At 36.4% G+C, this 12,727-nt stretch overlaps 1 long non-coding RNA gene across 1 annotated transcript; it reads right to left on the bottom strand.

Moving 5' to 3' along the window:
• Positions 1-6,942: 6,942 nt before the first annotated feature.
• Positions 6,943-11,107, bottom strand: LOC131546733 (uncharacterized). Its single transcript, XR_009272770.1, has 4 exons — positions 10,844-11,107; positions 10,670-10,741; positions 8,667-8,701; positions 6,943-7,081 (listed from the first exon to the last, which is right to left on the bottom strand). It is a non-coding gene; the product is annotated as an uncharacterized LOC131546733 (long non-coding RNA).
• Positions 11,108-12,727: the final 1,620 nt, after the last annotated feature.

Raw genomic sequence — 12,727 nt, 5'->3', positions numbered from 1 at the left:
CAAAGATAGGTCAGTACCCATTGTTCGTGATCCAACTACACCTCCAGAAGAAGTAAGTCAGACACTTTATATTGTTTTTGATTATTTGCAAATTGCCTTTGATCTTCCATGGAAGAGAGGGACAGATGCGCAGAGCTCATTAGCATTTAAAGGTACATGCCCCAAAATGAGTCACTGTGAACAGAGCAAAGTAAAAAGGGTGTTGTTTTACACAACCACTGAGGAATTTTAACCAAAGAATGTTGCAGACCGTTCATGAAGACCCTAAAGAATCATACCAACCTGTGGAACATCAGTGCCCCCCTTTGAAGCACAGCCACCACAAAATCAGACTTACTTTGAGATCATTCTGAGGTTAAATACATATTTAAAATCATAACAAGAAATATTTTATTAGCTATGATACTGTTTTTAAAATCAAATCTGTGCATAGCTATGACAGGAAACACTGGAATCTAACAATGCCTTGGAAAAAACAGTTAATCTTAAAAAAAAAAAAAAATGAAGCATAGCTATACATAAACCCATATCGGAAATAAAAGAGTTATCGAATAAGCATGTTCGGTCCAACTTTATATTAGGTGGCCTTAACTACTATGTACTTACATTTAAATTAATCATTTGATACAATGCACTTATTGTGTACATACATGTTTTTACATTGTACTTATATTTTTAAAAATACCTGTATGTAGTTACATCTGTAATTAATTTCTGTAATTACATTTATAATTACTCTGTTGACCCATCTCTTACACTTTAACCAACCCTTAAACCTACCCATACCACCAAATCTATTCCTAATCTTAACCATATAACACTTCAATAGCAGTAAAAGTGTTTTGCAATACAATAAGTACATTGTACTTATTTTTTGATGTAAGTACATAGTAGTTAAGGCCACCTAATATATATAAGTGTGACCGCATGTTCTAAACTCCTGAAACAACACGGTCTCACTCCCAACTCGTCACATATTGACGCTTGGTCAGGACCCTTTGGCGTCTCTTTTTGACTCACAGGGTACCCCTTTAGTGTCATTTTTCGACGTGCAGGGTCCTCCATTGCTTTAAATAAGAAACCCTTAGCGTCAATATGCCTACGCAAAGGCTTATCGTCATGATTAAATTATATATTGGGCAATAATATTGCCATTGTTGCATATATGTTGGGGTGTGTCACAACAGTTTTATTTATATTACACTATTTACACATTTATGAGCACGTAACCCAACCCCTGCCCCTAAACCTACCATTTGTCAATAAAACACAAGATATAACAGGCAGATACAACAACCGTCATAATAATAAAAAAAAAATAATAATAATAATATTCCAAGTCTTTCGAGGCAAAACGATTGATTTGTGAGAAGAATAGACGCGATCGCCATCTCGGTCCGCCGTAAAGCTCTTCCTGTGTGCTGTCTCTGTGTGCGAATTCAAAAAATGCCGCCAGAAGAAGCCTTACGTTAGCAATTGGCTCTTGTGTGTCTCGTGACCGATTGCGTCATACTGTTGTGAAATGCCATTGGCTCTTGAGTGTCTCGTGACCAATTGCGTCATGCTACGGGAGTATCATTTGAATGAGATGTGAGCGCGTTAACGGAGCGGGATCATTTTCAGCGATTTAAACCTTTATGTTTTACTCTCTTCTTCGCATAAAGATATTGTATGGCTTCAGAAGACTTGGAATGCAACATGACATGTTTGTAATGCGTTTATTCTGCTTGTTTATGGTTGTTTTTTGCAATAAATACCTGTGGCTGTACTTTTATTTGTCTGTTACGTGTTTTATATTGTTCAGAAGTGGGAAGGTTTAGGGTAGGGGTGGGGTTACGTGCTCCATATTTAATACAAATGCATGGGAACCATTAAATTAAGACAAACAACTGAAAACAATGGAGGACTCTGTGCATCGAAAAATGACGCTAAAGGAGTACCTTGAGCGTCAAAAAGCGACGCCAAAGGGTCCTGACCAAGCGTCAATATATGACTAGTTGGGGTGAGACCGTGTTGCCTGAAACATTGGGGTTTCATATTTTAGAACAGTCACTGCAATTTATGAAAGAAATCAATTAAATCTGTATGTGGGAGTGTGTGTGAAAAAAATCAGATGTAACCCCATTTGTAATTTTTAACATTTTCATAAGTAACTGTAATTTAATTTAAATAAAATCCTCAGTAACTGTAACTGATTACAGTTACTTTTATTTTGTAATTAAATTACGAAAATCCGTTACATGTAACTAGTTACTCCCCAACACTTCTCATATTCTAATTCACAAATATGTGTAAATGAGTGTGTTTTATCATTTAAACACCTTTATAAATGATCTTGATCGTGATCTGTAACACGAGATGGGAGCCGCCATGTTTGTTCATGCCGCAGTTCAGAGAGTCCTGTCATTCGGATTTACAACATGTAAATTCATCAATTTCTCCTGAAATACATGCAAGTAAGTGGCTGGTGAACTGGGTGAAGAAGAGAGTGAACTTTATAGTTACTTACACTATGTGTATCTGATATGAATAAAACACATCGGCAAATTAAATTTGAATGGATTGTTATTGTTGCTTCCATAGACATCTGTGTGTATTTTACAAGCTCTAAATGTATTGTTTTAGTAGTGCTTATGTGTATTTAAATGTCTGAAACATAAAATATGCATTATGCGGTTAAGAACACTGCATAGTTGGGTGATTCTTAGACTATGGCCACTTTTATGTTCTTTGGTCATATTTTTAAAAATACATATAATTTTGGACAAATTCCTCTTTCTTTGTCAAACTAACAATAAAACCATCTTACAAAATGTTACTACCTTTCTATTATGAATTTTTCATACTTTTCAACCTCCTTATAGGTGTCAAAATCACTGTTTTCTCCTTGTCGCACACCCAGACTTTTAAAACAATGAAAATAATAGTTACCAGATAAGTCATATTTTTAAACTGTAATGTACCTGAATTAACGAGCAGATGACACAATTTACAGGCCTGTCACTTGAGGGGGAAAGGCGGAAATTATTAATCCCACAGACACTGAACATGATTTCGGCAGCCTCGGTCTAATTAAACTTTATACAGCGGTTTATATTCAAGTTTACAGTTATGGCTAGCATGAACATCATTGACTAGCACGAACGGCAGGCAGTCAAACAAACTAATTAACTTTACTACGGTTAAAGTTTAAAGAATTTGAAAGTGAATACTGTATAGTTTATCATGTTAAATTTCAAATAACTAAAAGAAAGGTATAAAATTTTATCTCAAGGTTTTAATGGTTAACGTTACCTCAGACCGCCTCATGAGACTGCTTGTGAGCTAATTAACCGAACAGGGCATTTATTTCTTAAATTAAATTTGAAAACCTACAAAAAATACAAAACACTACTCATCTTTGGTGACATCTAACGTTATATATTACTAAAAACGATGAATACAAGTAGATTTATAGCGCTTACCTTGACCGTTAATGACCGGCACGCGCACTCTCGCGTAGTACTCAGACAGTAATGTGTGCTGCTGGTTTAAATGTTAATTTGTCCCGTGCCCTCTTTCGATAAATCTCATTCTCAGTCATTCACAAACGTGTAATTAACAATGATCACCATTTCCTAAGCAAATATTTGGTTTTTGTTTTGTCCTTAATTTGATGACACACACACACACATATATATATATATATATATATATATATATATATATATATATATATATATACACAGGTGCATCTCAATAAATTAAAATGTCATGGAAAAGTTCATTTATTTCAGTAATTCAACTCAAATTGTGAAACTCGTGTATTAAATAAGTTCAATGCACACAGACTGAAGTATTTTAAGTCTTTGGTTCTTTTAATTGTGATGATTTTGGCTCACATTTAACAAAAACCCACCAATTCACTATCTCAACAAATTAGAATACTTCATAAGACCAATAAAAAAAACATTTTTAGTGAATTGTTGGCCTGCTGGAAAGTATGTTAATTTACTGTATATGTACTCAATACTTGGTAGGGGCTCCTTTTGCTTTAATTACTGCCTCAATTTGGTGTGGCATGGAGGTGATCAGTTTGTGGCACTGCTGAGGTGGTATGGAAGCCCAGGTTTCTTTGACAGTGGCCTTCAGCTCGTCTGCATTTTTTGGTCTTGTTTCTCATTTTCCTCTTAACAATACCCCATAGATTCTCTATGGGGTTCAAGTCTGGTGAGTTTGCTGGCCAGTCAAGCACACCAACACCATGGTCATTTAACCAACTTTTGGTGCTTTTGGCACGGTGGGCAGGTGCCAAATCCTGCTGGAAAATGAAATCAGCATCTTTAAAAAGCTGGTCAGCAGAAGGAAGCATGATGTGCTCCAAAAATTCTTTGTAAACGGGTGCAGTGACTTTGGTTTTCAAAAAACACAATGGACCAACACCAGCAGATGGCATTGCACCCCAAATCATCACAGACTGTGGAAACTTAACAGTGGACTTCAAGCAACTTGAGCTATGAGCTTCTGCACTAGGGATGTGCGCTACGACTAATTTGACTGTCGTTTAAACGGAAGTTTTGTATCCGACTAGTCAACTAGTCTAAAAGCTAGAAACCCTCAAAAAATGGAAAAGAAAAAAAAACTGTGTGTGTATAACAGCCTACACTTGAAATACTTGATCTTTGCATCACAAAGATAAAAATAGGTCACGATTATGCTTGCCTGGCGTTATCATCATTTAATTTTAGGCGGTCATTAAACAGAAAATAAGGAAGAGCATAAACTCAACATAAACCAGTGCATAGCTTATTTATTCAGATCAGCTGGAGCAATACAGAAATGGAAAATAGACTGACAGAATTCTTCATTTTCATATAACGTTAGCCAACATATTAAAACACAAGTCAAAAACAATAGGAACGTTTATCAAGGAATAGCATTAAACCGGCTTTTAAAAATGTACTTCATGTTGGCTATATTGTCTAAAAACAAAACAATGCTCGTTTTACTTACTCAGACCATGCGCATTTGTTCAGAGAATTTAACATGTTAACGTGGTCTGGCGAAAGACGGGACTAGAGGCAAATCTGCAGGAACTGAAGTTACAGGCACGCAGAGAGATAACTACAAGCAAGCAGACAAAGAGCCTGGAAATCCCACACCACCACCGAAGTGAGTCTTAGAGGAATAGACGGCGTGGATGGGATCGTGGACTGCAGCGGTGGGGTTGTAGTGTATGACATGATTGACATTTGCTGACTTTGGCTAGCCTCCAAGCTAACGCATACGTGCCTGTATTGAATATGATTACGCATCGCTCCAGTAGAGTTATTGTAAGCCAGTTTGACATTACACAGTTTACACAAAACTTTTCTGTTTCCTTCTAATTCAAAATAATCCCACACCTTGCTGGTTCTTCGCGTGGTCATTTCGAGCTCGTCGCAACTGACATGAAGAAAAGGCATGCGAGGTCTGAGGTAAAAATGTAATTTCCGTCCAGATACGCTTTTAAAAATTTTAAAGATCTTCACAATTTAACATCGCAAAGGCCTTATGATTACACTCAGCAAATTTGAAGACGATCCGATTAAAACTGTAGGAGGAGTTCGTCAAAGTACGAAGCCTGGAAATTGCAAAAACTGCACAAAAATCGAACAGGAAATTCAAAATAACGTACTTCCTGTTGGGTTTTGGATTTTGTACCAAGAGGCTTTTTTGTAGGTAATGGTGTGTTACACGTGTGATTTTCGTGCATGTACATAAAACGTAGCTCGAGGCGCACTCTTTTGAAATATTATAGGTGCCGCTATCGAGCCATTTTGCCACACCCACTTCTGAAACCAATATCAGATGTAAATTTTCGCCAGTTCTGACCCGTGTGCAAAGTTTCATGAGTTTTGGAGCATGTTTAGGCCCTCCAAAATGCGATTCACTTTGGAGAAGGAGAAGACCCAGATAGCAAAAATCATTTGGGCCAGATCTGGTCCAGACCCATTGGACGTTCTGGCCCAGATCCGCATAACGGACTTGGGCCGGTGTCTTTTGGCACAACGGGCCAATACCGGCATGGATCCGTTTTTTCCGGATCTGGGCCAGAACTGGGCCAGCTCCAGACCAGATGCGGATTCCTTTATGGTGATTTGGCCCAAATGTGGGCAGGATCTGGTCCAGCTCATTTTGTGTATTATATATAGGCCTTTATACACACACACAAATAAGTTGTATACATATCTAGAATTCAAACACAATTTGTTTATTTGTACAGTGCTTTTCACAATACATATTCCAATGCAGCTTTACAGAAAATGCATTTAAAAAGAGTATTGCATTTAAAAGTTACAAATAAAAAGAGTAATGTCCATATGCCACAGTATTTGTACAGTTCCCAGATAATACAAATCATACAAGTAGATAATGACTATTTAAGTAGAAATGATAAATACCTTTAAAAGCAATGATTACAAGCATCTTACCCAGACAGCAAGGAGTGTCAGCCCAGATCCGCCCACAACTGGCCAGCATGGATTTCACACGGGCCAGATCTGGATCTGGATCTGGGCCGGATCTGGGCCGACACTCCTTGCTGTCTGGGTACATAATACATAATTAAATATCTTTCTTTTTCCCTTAAGGTATAATATCAAGGTCTTAGACAACAACAAGTTTAAAGAACTGATTTAGATGTACAGACAATTACTGTCCTGAACACTACTAAAACAATATTCATATTAAAACAATTGAATTACTACACAAAACATCTTTTACTACACTACATCTTTTCTTTTGATAATTTTTGCATCAAAAGCAAAATTAAAGTTAATTTAAAACTACCCCAAGTAGTACAAGTCTCTACTTCTAGTGCTTACTGTACATAATATTCACTAAGCTTAAAACAGTGCTACACAATGAGAATGAGAAGAATCTGAATAATTACCAAAGTGAAATTTGATATCACAGGGAAAGGTCTTACAAATGTGTGTCACCATTGTGTGCTTGAGTTGGTTCTAGTTGTTCGAGTCTTCTGCAATGCTGTTTTTGAGGTAAATGCGAGCCCTCCATCTGACTCCACAGCTTAAAGACAGTTCCCCCCTTTTCGTTGTCTCTAAAAAAAAAAAAAGATTAAATATCTTTTTAATATTAAAATATTAATATTAAATATATTATATACACACACACATACATACAGTACATATATACACAAACACACACATGAGGTCAGAAGTTTACATACACCTTGCAGAATCTGCAAAATGTTAATTATTTTACCAAAATAAGAGGGATAAGATATTTACATATTGTCCACAAGAGAAAAAAAATGTTGAATTTATAAAAATGACCCCGTTGTTTACATCCACTTGATTCTTAATACTGTGTTGTTCCCTGAATGATCCACAGCTGTGTGTTTTTGTTTAGTGATAGTGGTTCATGAGTCCCCTGTTTGTTCTGAACAGTTAAACTGTCTGCTGTTCTTCAGAAAAATCCTTCAGCTCCCACAAATGCTGTGCTTTTCCAACATTTTTGTGTATTTGAACACTTTCCAGCAGTGACAGTGTGAAAAGATGGATCTCAAAATCACACAGAGGACAACTGAGGGACTCATATGCAACTATTACAGAAGGTTTAAACGCTCACTGATGCTCCAGAAGAAAAAAATAATGTATTAAGGGGGTGAAAACTTTGAAGTTCATGGTAAATTGAACCATTGTGGGAAACATGTAACCCAGACAGCAACATAGTGTTGGCCCAGATCTGGCCCACATCTGGCCCACATCTGGCCCGCGTGAAATCAATGCGGGCCAGATGCGGGCCACATGTGGGCCGGATCTGGGCCGACACTGCTGGCTGTCTGGGAAGTATCTTCTGTAGCTTCTGAAGGGCAGTACTAAATGAAAAAAATATTTAGGCAAAATAAGAAAAATGTACACCTTCATTCTGTTTAAAAGTTTTCACCCCCTTAATGTATCGTGCTTCCTTCTGGAGCATCAGTAAGCATTTTTCACTTCCAGTTCTTTTCCACATCATCAATGTTATCCATGGTTAGCATTTTTTAATTTTCCTGTAATCGAGTAATTTTGTCCTGCTTTGTGTGTAACAAAGATAATGTTCATTCTGCTTACTGTCCATAGGTGTGAAGTATAATAACTGATATAACAGAAGAAAAGCAAGGAGAACCTGTGCCACCTGTTTTATATATTAAAAAATACACAACTAATTGCATATTACACAGATATGTTATGAATGTATTTGTTTCATTTAGTATTACAAAGCAAGGAAGGCAATGTTTAAGCCTTACACATAAGAGTCACAGTTTATTAACATGCTCCACTGTGGAAATTAGTGCATGTGACATCAGTGTCATATACACTTCCTTTAATCACCGACTTGAGATGAAAAAGGGTTTGTACCCAAATGACACACAGACTATAACATTGCTAGAGGACTATGACTGTTATAACAGGTATATTGTTCAGGATGAGTGTGAAGTTATTTGAAGGAGCATTTCTCCAGAAAGCTGCAAGCCTCAATCGGCCCCAACAAACAGTATGTTTTGAACAGCACAAGTTGTAACATTATCAGGCACTCATTATTATCAATACTCAATTATAAATTGTGGCATTCAAATAGCTTGAATAACTCAAACTCCACTGAAAACTAAAAAAACAAACAAACAAAAAAAATGGACTCACCTTACTATTCAACAGTCCCGGCTCTCAGGTGGAAGCTGAAATTGAAACAGATCGTTATATAGTGTTGCTGGACAATTTCTCAGTTCATTTACCCAATTAACATGGACCATACCGTTAACAGAAATAAAAGCATATTTTGGCAAAGATTTTATAAATAAAAACCATACCAAACAATATAATGTAATACATGTATATCTCCTCAGTGCCCCTCTGTTTCTATCATTCAGTGTGCTTGAAAGCGTTCTGCCTGCTTATTCAAGGGGACCGGGCTCGTCAAAAGTTTGGACACATTACTGTTTTTAATGTTCTTGAAACAAGTCTCTTATGCTCATCAAGCCAGCATTTATTTGATCAAAAATACAGAAAAAAAAAATATTGTGAAGTATTAAAAATAATGAAATGAAATAAAATGGTTTTCTATTTTAATACACTTCAAAATATAATTTATTTCTGTGATCAAAGCTGAATTTTCAGCATCATTACTCGTCTTCAGTGCCACATGATCCTTCAGAAATCATTATAATATACTAATTTGATACTCCGTTGTTATCGATGTTGGAAACAGTTGTGCTGCTTAATTTTTTGGGAATCTGTGATAGTTTTTTCAGGATTTATTGATGAATAAAAAGTTAAAAAGAAAAGCATTTATTTATTCAGCTTTGCCATCACAGAAATAAATTATATTTTAATTACAATTTTAAAAGTAATTATCAGTTAAAATGTTTTTTATGAATATATTGTAAAACGTAATTTATTCCTGTGATCAAAGCTGTATTTTCAGCATCATTACTCGTCTTCAGTGTCACATGATCCTTCAGAAATCATTCTAATATTATTATTTGCTGCTCAAGAAACATTTCTGATTATTATCAGTTGAAAAACCAACCTGATCTCACAGAATTCCGTGTAATGTTCACGGACTTAATTAACCTCCGAATCTGTGGTGGCATCACGGAATCGCCGAAAATTCCGTGATGGGCTCACAGAAGGCATCAGCCGTGGTCCATGCACGGATTCACTGGTTCAACACCAGAGCTGCATCGGACCACGTAAAAAGAGTGACTCCGATGCAGTTATACTTTCACTGGAGTATCTGACCCCACCCTTACCCTAAACCTACCCAGTTCTGAACAATTATGGTGACGATAAATTATCGCGTCGGCATATTGAAAGTGTTGAACCAGTGGATCCGTGAGTGGAGCACGGCTGATGCCTGTCACTGACTTACATTGGTATCACTTCTGTGAGCCCATCACGGATTTTTTTCTGTGAGCCCATCACGGAATTTTCGGCGATTCCGTGATGCCACCACAGATTCGGAGGTTAATTAAGTCTGTGAACATTACACGGAATTCTGTGAGATCATGTTGGAAAAACAGTTATGCTCCTTAATATATGCAGAAACCATGATATACAACCATTCACATGTTTGGTGTGTGTTATTTAATAGAAATGACTGTTTTTATTTAGCAAATAGGCATTAAATTGATAAAAGTAAAAAAATTTATAATGAAGCAAAAATATATATTTCAAATAAATGATGTTCTTTTGAACTGTCTATTCATCAAAGAATCATAAAAATGTTTCCAGAAAATGTTAAGCAGCAAAAACTTTTATTTATTTTTTTTTTTACATCTAATAATAATAATAAGAATCATTACTGATAACTGAGCACCAATATAAATCCAGCACTAAATCAGCATGTTAGAATGATTTCTGAACGATCGTGCACTGAAGACTGCAGTAATGATGCTGAAAATTCACAGGAATAAATTACATTTTAAAATATATTCAAATGATATTTCACAATATTACTTTTTTAATTTTATTTTTGATCAAATAAATGCATGCAGCCTTGAGGGTTAGTACTTAAACATTAACACTGCTAGCCCACCATGACAGGCAGCAATCTTAAACATTAAATTTTAATGGAAGCAGTCAAAATTACTATAGTTTAAATTAAGTAATTAAGTTAAAATTGTTAATTACGTATAATTACAGACCTCTGGACCGTTTTCTTCATGTTAGCAAGTCCTCTGATAATAGGCCTAAGTGTTCGCCGGTCCAACACCGATCTAAGGAGCAATAAAAACACCAAACCTTTAAGTTATCGTGTACACAACATAATAAGAAATTAATTTGTTAGTAGAACAGTGTGATAACACGGTGTGACATACCTCGGTGAAGTTTTAACAGCGTGCAGTCCGTCTGCCTCGATCTTCTTGATGTCTTCTTCTTCTATTAAGGTTTATTGGCGGTTGGCAAACAACTTTTTGGTGCATTACCGCCACCGCAACAGTCACTATGAAGGTATCAAACAAACAAAACTGAAATAAAATCAGGAAGAGACAGAGGGAGAAGGAATGGCTTTCCTTATTTAGTTTAAGCTAGGAGATATGACTAAGCAGTTATTACTTGTTCAAAGGAATGTAGCAGGGTCATAAAACCTAGGGAGACTGTTAGCTACGCTAGCAGGTACACATCAAACACCTCAAGGTAAATAAACAGAAACAATAGGAAGTGTTTCTAGTCTGCTCAGGGGCCTGGTGTATGGAGGGTAATAGAACCTGTACAGCTCATTAAGGGGACAACAGTTGCTAGAACTGCTCTAATCCTATACCGAGAGGGAGGATGGTGATGGTCAAATAACTAAAATAAGGTAAAGGTGAAATGAAAATGTCCTAATAGCTTTAAGAAACTAAAAGGAATAAAATAAATAAATAAATAAATTGATTTAATTAAATCTCAGATTTGAATCTGTACATTCAAGCTAAAAAGTAAATGAATGAAATGAAATCAAAGAGAGGTCAAAATAAAAATAACATAAATAGAACCAAAGTATGTGAGAAGGGGCCAACCTGAATCTAAACAGAAGGTGATAGCACAAACAGGAAGTGAAACCAAGAGAGAGAGAGAGAGAGAGAGAGAGAGAGTGGCTACACTTTACACTCACACGTATCTTAAGTGTTAGTCGGATGCTAACAGTTAACAGTTGAAGTAAAGGGCTTAATTTAAATGCCTGTGCGGCTGCTAAGAAAGTTAGATTTGGCTAAGCTCAGTTGTTTGTGTACACAAGGGTCTGTGACATGGGGGCTGTTATCAGATTGAACCGGAGGAGGCTGCTCTCCACTTCCGGGTTCAGATGTTGCTAAGAGACCGATGCAAGCTTACAACATGCGCAAGTGGAGCAGAACTTGTGCTGCTGTAAACATGCATGGGAAACTCACGCGGTGCGTAACAGTAAGTTATGATGTGTCGCATACAACTTCATTCACAAATCAAAACAGCACATTCACTTCACAGACAATGGCAAAATTACTAGTTAGCTAGGCTAGAATTACATAATTAATTCGCTATTCAATTGCATCACTTCAATAACTACAATGATACGCGATGGTTACAAGAAGGCCTTAACTTGGGGAGATGAGGAACATCGCTCAAATCACCATTTAACTAAATATCCCGTAACGAGATTTCTTCGTCACCCAGTTTTGATATCACTGCAAGTGGGATTTCTTCACCATGCAGATTAATTTGTGCCGCTAATCTGAGATTTCCTCGTCAGAGAAGATTTACACATTTAAAGCTGAAATGGGGATTTCTTTGCCCCAAAATCAGATAATTTTATTCTGCTACCATATATACGGGCTGCTAATCTGAGATTTATTCATCAGAGAAGGCTTACGCTCTGCTAATAACAGAAATTAGGATTTCTTCGCTAATATCAGGCCAGTTCCTTATCGTACGATTTAAACACGCATTATAGCATTGATAAACTTTCTACTGCTTGTAGTAAGGTGCATTCAAGCTATAGTCTATCTGATTTTATCAGAAACTGCATGTGTAAAACGTTAATAAAATTTATGAGACAAACACACAAGTTTGATACTGAGTCCGCTTGAAAATAATGTTTAAACGATTGCCACCATTCTCACAATTTAATGTAGCAAATCAGCTCAAAAGGGAAATGTATATAAATAATTACAATTATTTATATCGGCTGACATTAATAACTGTGTAGCAGAATTAAATTGCCATCAATTGATCTGTTCGTCCAGCAA

Source organism: Onychostoma macrolepis, chromosome 01 (assembly GCF_012432095.1).
Source record: "Onychostoma macrolepis isolate SWU-2019 chromosome 01, ASM1243209v1, whole genome shotgun sequence".
Taxonomy (NCBI): domain Eukaryota; kingdom Metazoa; phylum Chordata; class Actinopteri; order Cypriniformes; family Cyprinidae; genus Onychostoma; species Onychostoma macrolepis.
This window is presented reverse-complemented; position numbering and strand designations above follow the sequence as displayed.